We start from the raw sequence: 10,788 nt of genomic DNA on the forward strand, positions 1-10,788 counted from the left end.
TTAATCACCACAATAGTTTCAGTTTGTGCTAAAATCTCTTAAAAAGCTGTTTTGAGTGATAAGTTTGGCTTTAATGTGTTAAGCTTGCATTAGATAAGACAATGTACCACTGAACACAGGAGGGATTATTGCTGAAAATGGGTCTCTGAACACCTCTGTAGATATTCTATTAAAAATCATTCATGATTTGTGATCAGTGTTAATATTAAGCATTTATATGATTATTTTGATAAATTGCTGTGATTCAATCTGAAACCAAATTTGAGTCTATTCTGAAAACAAGACATTTCTAATTCACCTCAGACTTTTGAGCTGTAGTCTACATTGTAATGATAGCGTATGGTTATTGATTAGAGCAGATGATATGAGGCTATCAGGAGAGACTGTTAAAAAGTTATGAGCTGTCTTGATGCAGAGAAAGTGGAGTTTGTCATCCTGGAGCTGTTGCCAAGATTGAACGATGCTCTGGCTCTGTGGTCAAGTTCAGACATAGGCTTTAAGCAACCATGAGCCACTGATAAGCGTGATAGATTAATAAGCATGTATAAAGTGGACTTGTTAAACAGCTCTGATAGGAGAAAGTCAATGAGCACGCAATAAAGTGGACTTGTTAGGGACAGTTTACCATCAGCCTTGATAAAGTTTAACTTCATTTGTATTGAAAGACAGACTTTAAAGAAGATTCTTATTTGAAACTGGTGATAAAATCCAGGTCAGATACAGTTACATACAAGCATACAGTACACACTACTGCTCAAAGGTCAGAGGTCAGTTAGAAAAGACCCTGATTTTAATAGAAAATTGGCTTTAATGCAACATCACATGAAGTTTATCAGTAATGTTTCACAGCTTTAATCAAATCCTTCATCATCCATAAGTTGTGATGGAAAAATGTCTGCAAGCGTGCAGGAGCCCATTTTTAGAGACAATCATTCCTGTGTTATAATGCTCATTGAAGTTTATCAGGTCAGACGACCAACAGATGATAAGAAATATAATCTTACTAATTATTAGAGTTGAAAAGTACTTTGCTAAGCAAAATTCAATGAGGTTAGGCTGGAGATTGAGACGTTAACATAAAAGGGTCAGTTGGTGATGCATGAAAAAAAAGAATTTCTTCTAAAAATCTATTGGAGAATTCTGATTGTAAGAAATGAAAAATATTAAAACAGTGAAACTGTTAAAAAAAAGTGAAGGTTTTGTGCAGCTGGGTGTTGCAGCCCCTTTAGAGGAAAATGGAAACTTGGTTTCATGAGGTTAAAAACAAACACTGGGATGATCCAGACACATTTATTGTTTCTTTAATCACCACAATAGTTTCAGTTTGTGCTAAAATCTCTTAAAAAGCTGTTTTGAGTGATAAGTTTGGCTTTAATGTGTTAAGCTTGCATTAGATAAGACAATGTACCACTGAACACAGGAGGGATTATTGCTGAAAATGGGTCTCTGAACACCTCTGTAGATATTCTATTAAAAATCATTCATGATTTGTGATCAGTGTTAATATTAAGCATTTATATGATTATTTTTGATAAATTGCTGTGATTCAATCTGAAACCAAATTTGAGTCTATTCTGAAAACAAGACATTTCTAATTCACCTCAGACTTTTGAGCTGTAGTCTACATTGTAATGATAGTGTATGGTTATTGATTAGAGCAGATGATATGAGGCTATCAGGAGAGACTGTTAAAAAGTTATGAGCTGTCTTGATGCAGAGAAAGTGGAGTTTGTCATCCTGGAGCTGTTGCCAAGATTGAACGATGCTCTGGCTCTGTGGTCAAGTTCAGACATAGGCTTTAAGCAACCATGAGCCACTGATAAGCGTGATAGATTAATAAGCATGTATAAAGTGGACTTGTTAAACAGCTCTGATAGGAGAAAGTCAATGAGCACGCAATAAAGTGGACTTGTTAGGGACAGTTTACCATCAGCCTTGATAAAGTTTAACTTCATTTGTATTGAAAGACAGACTTTAAAGAAGATTCTTATTTGAAACTGGTGATAAAATCCAGGTCAGATACAGTTACATACAAGCATACAGTACACACTACTGCTCAAAGGTCAGAGGTCACTTAGAAAAGACCCTGATTTTAATAGAAAATTGGCTTTAATGCAACATCACATGAAGTTTATCAGTAATGTTTCACAGCTTTAATCAAATCCTTCATCATCCATAAGTTGTGATGGAAAAATGTCTGCAAGCGTGCAGGAGCCCATTTTTAGAGACAATCATTCCTGTGTTATAATGCTCATTGAAGTTTATCAGGTCAGACGACCAACAGATGATAAGAAATATAATCTTACTAATTATTAGAGTTGAAAAGTACTTTGCTAAGCAAAATTCAATGAGGTTAGGCTGGAGATTGAGACGTTAACATAAAAGGGTCAGTTGGTGATGCATGAAAAAAAAGAATTTCTTCTAAAAATCTATTGGAGAATTCTGATTGTAAGAAATGAAAAATATTAAAACAGTGAAACTGTTAAAAAAAAGTGAAGGTTTTGTGCAGCTGGGTGTTGCAGCCCCTTTAGAGGAAAATGGAAACTTGGTTTCATGAGGTTAAAAACAAACACTGGGATGATCCAGACACATTTATTGTTTCTTTAATCACCACAATAGTTGCAGTTTGTGCTAAAATCTCTTAAAACGCTGTTTTGAGTGATAAGTTTGGCTTTAATGTGTTAAGCTTGCATTAGATAAGACAATGTACCACTGAACACAGGAGGGATTAATGCTGAAAATGGGTCTCTGAACACCTCTGTAGATATTCTATTAAAAATCATTCATGATTTGTGATCAGTGTTAATATTAAGCATTTATATGATTATTTTTGATAAATTGCTGTGATTCAATCTGAAACCAAATTTGAGTCTATTCTGAAAACAAGACATTTCTAATTCACCTCAGACTTTTGAGCTGTAGTCTACATTGTAATGATAGTGTATGGTTATTGATTAGAGCAGATGATATGAGGCTATCAGGAGAGACTGTTAAAAAGTTATGAGCTGTCTTGATGCAGAGAAAGTGGAGTTTGTCATCCTGGAGCTGTTGCCATGATTGAACGATGCTCTGGCTCTGTGGTCAAGTTCAGACATAGGCTTTAAGCAACCATGAGCCACTGATAAGCGTGACAGATTAATAAGCATGTATAAAGTGGACTTGTTAAACAGCTCTGATAGGAGAAAGTCAATGAGCACGCAATAAAGTGGACTTGTTAGGGACAGTTTACCATCAGCCTTGATAAAGTTTAACTTCATTTGTATTGAAAGACAGACTTTAAAGAAGATTCTTATTTGAAACTGGTGATAAAATCCAGGTCAGATACAGTTACATACAAGCATACAGTACACACTACTGCTCAAAGGTCAGAGGTCACTTAGAAAAGACCCTGATTTTAATAGAAAATTGGCTTTAATGCAACATCACATGAAGTTTATCAGTAATGTTTCACAGCTTTAATCAAATCCTTCATCATCCATAAGTTGTGATGGAAAAATGTCTGCAAGCGTGCAGGAGCCCATTTTTAGAGACAATCATTCCTGTGTTATAATGCTCATTGAAGTTTATCAGGTCAGACGACCAACAGATGATAAGAAATATAATCTTACTAATTATTAGAGTTGAAAAGTACTTTGCTAAGCAAAATTCAATGAGGTTAGGCTGGAGATTGAGACGTTAACATAAAAGGGTCAGTTGGTGATGCATGAAAAAAAAGAATTTCTTCTAAAAATCTATTGGAGAATTCTGATTGTAAGAAATGAAAAATATTAAAACAGTGAAACTGTTAAAAAAAAGTGAAGGTTTTGTGCAGCTGGGTGTTGCAGCCCCTTTAGAGGAAAATGGAAACTTGGTTTCATGAGGTTAAAAACAAACACTGGGATGATCCAGACACATTTATTGTTTCTTTAATCACCACAATAGTTTCAGTTTGTGCTAAAATCTCTTAAAAAGCTGTTTTGAGTGATAAGTTTGGCTTTAATGTGTTAAGCTTGCATTAGATAAGACAATGTACCACTGAACACAGGAGGGATTAATGCTGAAAATGGGTCTCTGAACACCTCTGTAGATATTCTATTAAAAATCATTCATGATTTGTGATCAGTGTTAATATTAAGCATTTATATGATTATTTTTGATAAATTGCTGTGATTCAATCTGAAACCAAATTTGAGTCTATTCTGAAAACAAGACATTTCTAATTCACCTCAGACTTTTGAGCTGTAGTCTACATTGTAATGATAGTGTATGGTTATTGATTAGAGCAGATGATATGAGGCTATCAGGAGAGACTGTTAAAAAGTTATGAGCTGTCTTGATGCAGAGAAAGTGGAGTTTGTCATCCTGGAGCTGTTGCCAAGATTGAACGATGCTCTGGCTCTGTGGTCAAGTTCAGACATAGGCTTTAAGCAACCATGAGCCACTGATAAGCGTGATAGATTAATAAGCATGTATAAAGTGGACTTGTTAAACAGCTCTGATAGGAGAAAGTCAATGAGCACGCAATAAAGTGGACTTGTTAGGGACAGTTTACCATCAGCCTTGATAAAGTTTAACTTCATTTGTATTGAAAGACAGACTTTAAAGAAGATTCTTATTTGAAACTGGTGATAAAATCCAGGTCAGATACAGTTACATACAAGCATACAGTACACACTACTGCTCAAAGGTCAGAGGTCAGTTAGAAAAGACCCTGATTTTAATAGAAAATTGGCTTTAATGTAACATCACATGAAGTTTATCAGTAATGTTTCACAGCTTTAATCAAATCCTTCATCATCCATAAGTTGTGATGGAAAAATGTCTGCAAGCGTGCAGGAGCCCATTTTTAGAGACAATCATTCCTGTGTTATAATGCTCATTGAAGTTTATCAGGTCAGACGACCAACAGATTATAAGAAATATAATCTTACTAATTATTAGTTGAAAAGTACTTTGCTAAGCAAAATTCAATGAGGTTAGGCTGGAGATTGAGACGTTAACATAAAAGGGTCAGTTGGTGATGCATGAAAAAAAAAAATTTCTTCTGAAAATCTATTGGAGAATTCTGATTGTAAGAAATGAAAAATATTCAAATAGTTAAACTGTTAAAAAAAAGTGAAGGTTTTGTGCAGCTGGGTGTTGCAGCCCCTTTAGAGGAAAATGGAAACTTGGTTTCATGAGGTTAAAAACAAACACTGGGATGATCCAGACACATTTATTGTTTCTTTAATCACCACAATAGTTTCAGTTTGTGCTAAAATCTCTTAAAAAGCTGTTTTGAGTGATAAGTTTGGCTTTAATGTGTTAAGCTTGCATTAGATAAGACAATGTACCACTGAACACAGGAGGGATTATTGCTGAAAATGGGTCTCTGAACACCTCTGTAGATATTCTATTAAAAATCATTCATGATTTGTGATCAGTGTTAATATTAAGCATTTATATGATTATTTTGATAAATTGCTGTGATTCAATCTGAAACCAAATTTGAGTCTATTCTGAAAACAAGACATTTCTAATTCACCTCAGACTTTTGAGCTGTAGTCTACATTGTAATGATAGCGTATGGTTATTGATTAGAGCAGATGATATGAGGCTATCAGGAGAGACTGTTAAAAAGTTATGAGCTGTCTTGATGCAGAGAAAGTGGAGTTTGTCATCCTGGAGCTGTTGCCAAGATTGAACGATGCTCTGGCTCTGTGGTCAAGTTCAGACATAGGCTTTAAGCAACCATGAGCCACTGATAAGCGTGATAGATTAATAAGCATGTATAAAGTGGACTTGTTAAACAGCTCTGATAGGAGAAAGTCAATGAGCACGCAATAAAGTGGACTTGTTAGGGACAGTTTACCATCAGCCTTGATAAAGTTTAACTTCATTTGTATTGAAAGACAGACTTTAAAGAAGATTCTTATTTGAAACTGGTGATAAAATCCAGGTCAGATACAGTTACATACAAGCATACAGTACACACTACTGCTCAAAGGTCAGAGGTCAGTTAGAAAAGACCCTGATTTTAATAGAAAATTGGCTTTAATGCAACATCACATGAAGTTTATCAGTAATGTTTCACAGCTTTAATCAAATCCTTCATCATCCATAAGTTGTGATGGAAAAATGTCTGCAAGCGTGCAGGAGCCCATTTTTAGAGACAATCATTCCTGTGTTATAATGCTCATTGAAGTTTATCAGGTCAGACGACCAACAGATGATAAGAAATATAATCTTACTAATTATTAGAGTTGAAAAGTACTTTGCTAAGCAAAATTCAATGAGGTTAGGCTGGAGATTGAGACGTTAACATAAAAGGGTCAGTTGGTGATGCATGAAAAAAAAGAATTTCTTCTAAAAATCTATTGGAGAATTCTGATTGTAAGAAATGAAAAATATTAAAACAGTGAAACTGTTAAAAAAAAGTGAAGGTTTTGTGCAGCTGGGTGTTGCAGCCCCTTTAGAGGAAAATGGAAACTTGGTTTCATGAGGTTAAAAACAAACACTGGGATGATCCAGACACATTTATTGTTTCTTTAATCACCACAATAGTTTCAGTTTGTGCTAAAATCTCTTAAAAAGCTGTTTTGAGTGATAAGTTTGGCTTTAATGTGTTAAGCTTGCATTAGATAAGACAATGTACCACTGAACACAGGAGGGATTATTGCTGAAAATGGGTCTCTGAACACCTCTGTAGATATTCTATTAAAAATCATTCATGATTTGTGATCAGTGTTAATATTAAGCATTTATATGATTATTTTTGATAAATTGCTGTGATTCAATCTGAAACCAAATTTGAGTCTATTCTGAAAACAAGACATTTCTAATTCACCTCAGACTTTTGAGCTGTAGTCTACATTGTAATGATAGTGTATGGTTATTGATTAGAGCAGATGATATGAGGCTATCAGGAGAGACTGTTAAAAAGTTATGAGCTGTCTTGATGCAGAGAAAGTGGAGTTTGTCATCCTGGAGCTGTTGCCAAGATTGAACGATGCTCTGGCTCTGTGGTCAAGTTCAGACATAGGCTTTAAGCAACCATGAGCCACTGATAAGCGTGATAGATTAATAAGCATGTATAAAGTGGACTTGTTAAACAGCTCTGATAGGAGAAAGTCAATGAGCACGCAATAAAGTGGACTTGTTAGGGACAGTTTACCATCAGCCTTGATAAAGTTTAACTTCATTTGTATTGAAAGACAGACTTTAAAGAAGATTCTTATTTGAAACTGGTGATAAAATCCAGGTCAGATACAGTTACATACAAGCATACAGTACACACTACTGCTCAAAGGTCAGAGGTCACTTAGAAAAGACCCTGATTTTAATAGAAAATTGGCTTTAATGCAACATCACATGAAGTTTATCAGTAATGTTTCACAGCTTTAATCAAATCCTTCATCATCCATAAGTTGTGATGGAAAAATGTCTGCAAGCGTGCAGGAGCCCATTTTTAGAGACAATCATTCCTGTGTTATAATGCTCATTGAAGTTTATCAGGTCAGACGACCAACAGATGATAAGAAATATAATCTTACTAATTATTAGAGTTGAAAAGTACTTTGCTAAGCAAAATTCAATGAGGTTAGGCTGGAGATTGAGACGTTAACATAAAAGGGTCAGTTGGTGATGCATGAAAAAAAAGAATTTCTTCTAAAAATCTATTGGAGAATTCTGATTGTAAGAAATGAAAAATATTAAAACAGTGAAACTGTTAAAAAAAAGTGAAGGTTTTGTGCAGCTGGGTGTTGCAGCCCCTTTAGAGGAAAATGGAAACTTGGTTTCATGAGGTTAAAAACAAACACTGGGATGATCCAGACACATTTATTGTTTCTTTAATCACCACAATAGTTTCAGTTTGTGCTAAAATCTCTTAAAACGCTGTTTTGAGTGATAAGTTTGGCTTTAATGTGTTAAGCTTGCATTAGATAAGACAATGTACCACTGAACACAGGAGGGATTAATGCTGAAAATGGGTCTCTGAACACCTCTGTAGATATTCTATTAAAAATCATTCATGATTTGTGATCAGTGTTAATATTAAGCATTTATATGATTATTTTTGATAAATTGCTGTGATTCAATCTGAAACCAAATTTGAGTCTATTCTGAAAACAAGACATTTCTAATTCACCTCAGACTTTTGAGCTGTAGTCTACATTGTAATGATAGTGTATGGTTATTGATTAGAGCAGATGATATGAGGCTATCAGGAGAGACTGTTAAAAAGTTATGAGCTGTCTTGATGCAGAGAAAGTGGAGTTTGTCATCCTGGAGCTGTTGCCATGATTGAACGATGCTCTGGCTCTGTGGTCAAGTTCAGACATAGGCTTTAAGCAACCATGAGCCACTGATAAGCGTGACAGATTAATAAGCATGTATAAAGTGGACTTGTTAAACAGCTCTGATAGGAGAAAGTCAATGAGCACGCAATAAAGTGGACTTGTTAGGGACAGTTTACCATCAGCCTTGATAAAGTTTAACTTCATTTGTATTGAAAGACAGACTTTAAAGAAGATTCTTATTTGAAACTGGTGATAAAATCCAGGTCAGATACAGTTACATACAAGCATACAGTACACACTACTGCTCAAAGGTCAGAGGTCACTTAGAAAAGACCCTGATTTTAATAGAAAATTGGCTTTAATGCAACATCACATGAAGTTTATCAGTAATGTTTCACAGCTTTAATCAAATCCTTCATCATCCATAAGTTGTGATGGAAAAATGTCTGCAAGCGTGCAGGAGCCCATTTTTAGAGACAATCATTCCTGTGTTATAATGCTCATTGAAGTTTATCAGGTCAGACGACCAACAGATGATAAGAAATATAATCTTACTAATTATTAGAGTTGAAAAGTACTTTGCTAAGCAAAATTCAATGAGGTTAGGCTGGAGATTGAGATGTTAACATAAAAGGGTCAGTTGGTGATGCATGAAAAAAAAGAATTTCTTCTAAAAATCTATTGGAGAATTCTGATTGTAAGAAATGAAAAATATTAAAACAGTGAAACTGTTAAAAAAAAGTGAAGGTTTTGTGCAGCTGGGTGTTGCAGCCCCTTTAGAGGAAAATGGAAACTTGGTTTCATGAGGTTAAAAACAAACACTGGGATGATCCAGACACATTTATTGTTTCTTTAATCACCACAATAGTTTCAGTTTGTGCTAAAATCTCTTAAAAAGCTGTTTTGAGTGATAAGTTTGGCTTTAATGTGTTAAGCTTGCATTAGATAAGACAATGTACCACTGAACACAGGAGGGATTAATGCTGAAAATGGGTCTCTGAACACCTCTGTAGATATTCTATTAAAAATCATTCATGATTTGTGATCAGTGTTAATATTAAGCATTTATATGATTATTTTTGATAAATTGCTGTGATTCAATCTGAAACCAAATTTGAGTCTATTCTGAAAACAAGACATTTCTAATTCACCTCAGACTTTTGAGCTGTAGTCTACATTGTAATGATAGTGTATGGTTATTGATTAGAGCAGATGATATGAGACTATCAGGAGAGACTGTTAAAAAGTTATGAGCTGTCTTGATGCAGAGAAAGTGGAGTTTGTCATCCTGGAGCTGTTGCCAAGATTGAACGATGCTCTGGCTCTGTGGTCAAGTTCAGACATAGGCTTTAAGCAACCATGAGCCACTGATAAGCGTGATAGATTAATAAGCATGTATAAAGTGGACTTGTTAAACAGCTCTGATAGGAGAAAGTCAATGAGCACGCAATAAAGTGGACTTGTTAGGGACAGTTTACCATCAGCCTTGATAAAGTTTAACTTCATTTGTATTGAAAGACAGACTTTAAAGAAGATTCTTATTTGAAACTGGTGATAAAATCCAGGTCAGATACAGTTACATACAAGCATACAGTACACACTACTGCTCAAAGGTCAGAGGTCAGTTAGAAAAGACCCTGATTTTAATAGAAAATTGGCTTTAATGTAACATCACATGAAGTTTATCAGTAATGTTTCACAGCTTTAATCAAATCCTTCATCATCCATAAGTTGTGATGGAAAAATGTCTGCAAGCGTGCAGGAGCCCATTTTTAGAGACAATCATTCCTGTGTTATAATGCTCATTGAAGTTTATCAGGTCAGACGACCAACAGATGATAAGAAATATAATCTTACTAATTATTAGAGTTGAAAAGTACTTTGCTAAGCAAAATTCAATGAGGTTAGGCTGGAGATTGAGACGTTAACATAAAAGGGTCAGTTGGTGATGCATGAAAGAAAATAAATTTCTTCTAAAAATCTATTGGAGAATTCTGATTGTAAGAAATGAAAAATATTCAAAGAGTGAAACTGTTTCACACAGTAGAAATTTGTATTCATCGTTTATATTGTTTTTTTTTCTGATTTTAGTGTTTATTTGTGAGTGTAGTTTTTATTTGCATGATTTTATTCTGTTTGTATCACATTGTTTCAGTGTGTTATTTTACATTGTTTTAATCCACTGTGGATTGGCTGGCAATGGGACAAATTAGCTGATAGTGATCACATGTTGAGGCATGGGTGTGTCCAGAGGTGTCCTTTCAGCTGTTTAAAGGTCGTATTAAAAGGAAGCAAGCTGAGCACTGGGAGGAGAGAGGCCCTAGATTGGAAGAGGAACGCATGAAGGCCAGGTGGAAAAGAGGGAGCCGCTGCGTGATCGTGGGGGGTGCGACGCCTCGTCTGGAGACCGGTCAGCGTGATGTGGTGACCCAGTCCCGACAGCAGGAACGGCGACAGTAGGAGACAACGTGTGTGATTGACATCAGGGCAGATGTATACTGCCTGCATTTGTGAGTAGTGTCTCACTGTT

Source organism: Perissodus microlepis, chromosome 20 (assembly GCF_051167445.1).
Source record: "Perissodus microlepis isolate ML-2025 ecotype Zambia chromosome 20, ASM5116744v1, whole genome shotgun sequence".
Lineage (NCBI taxonomy): Eukaryota > Metazoa > Chordata > Actinopteri > Cichliformes > Cichlidae > Perissodus > Perissodus microlepis.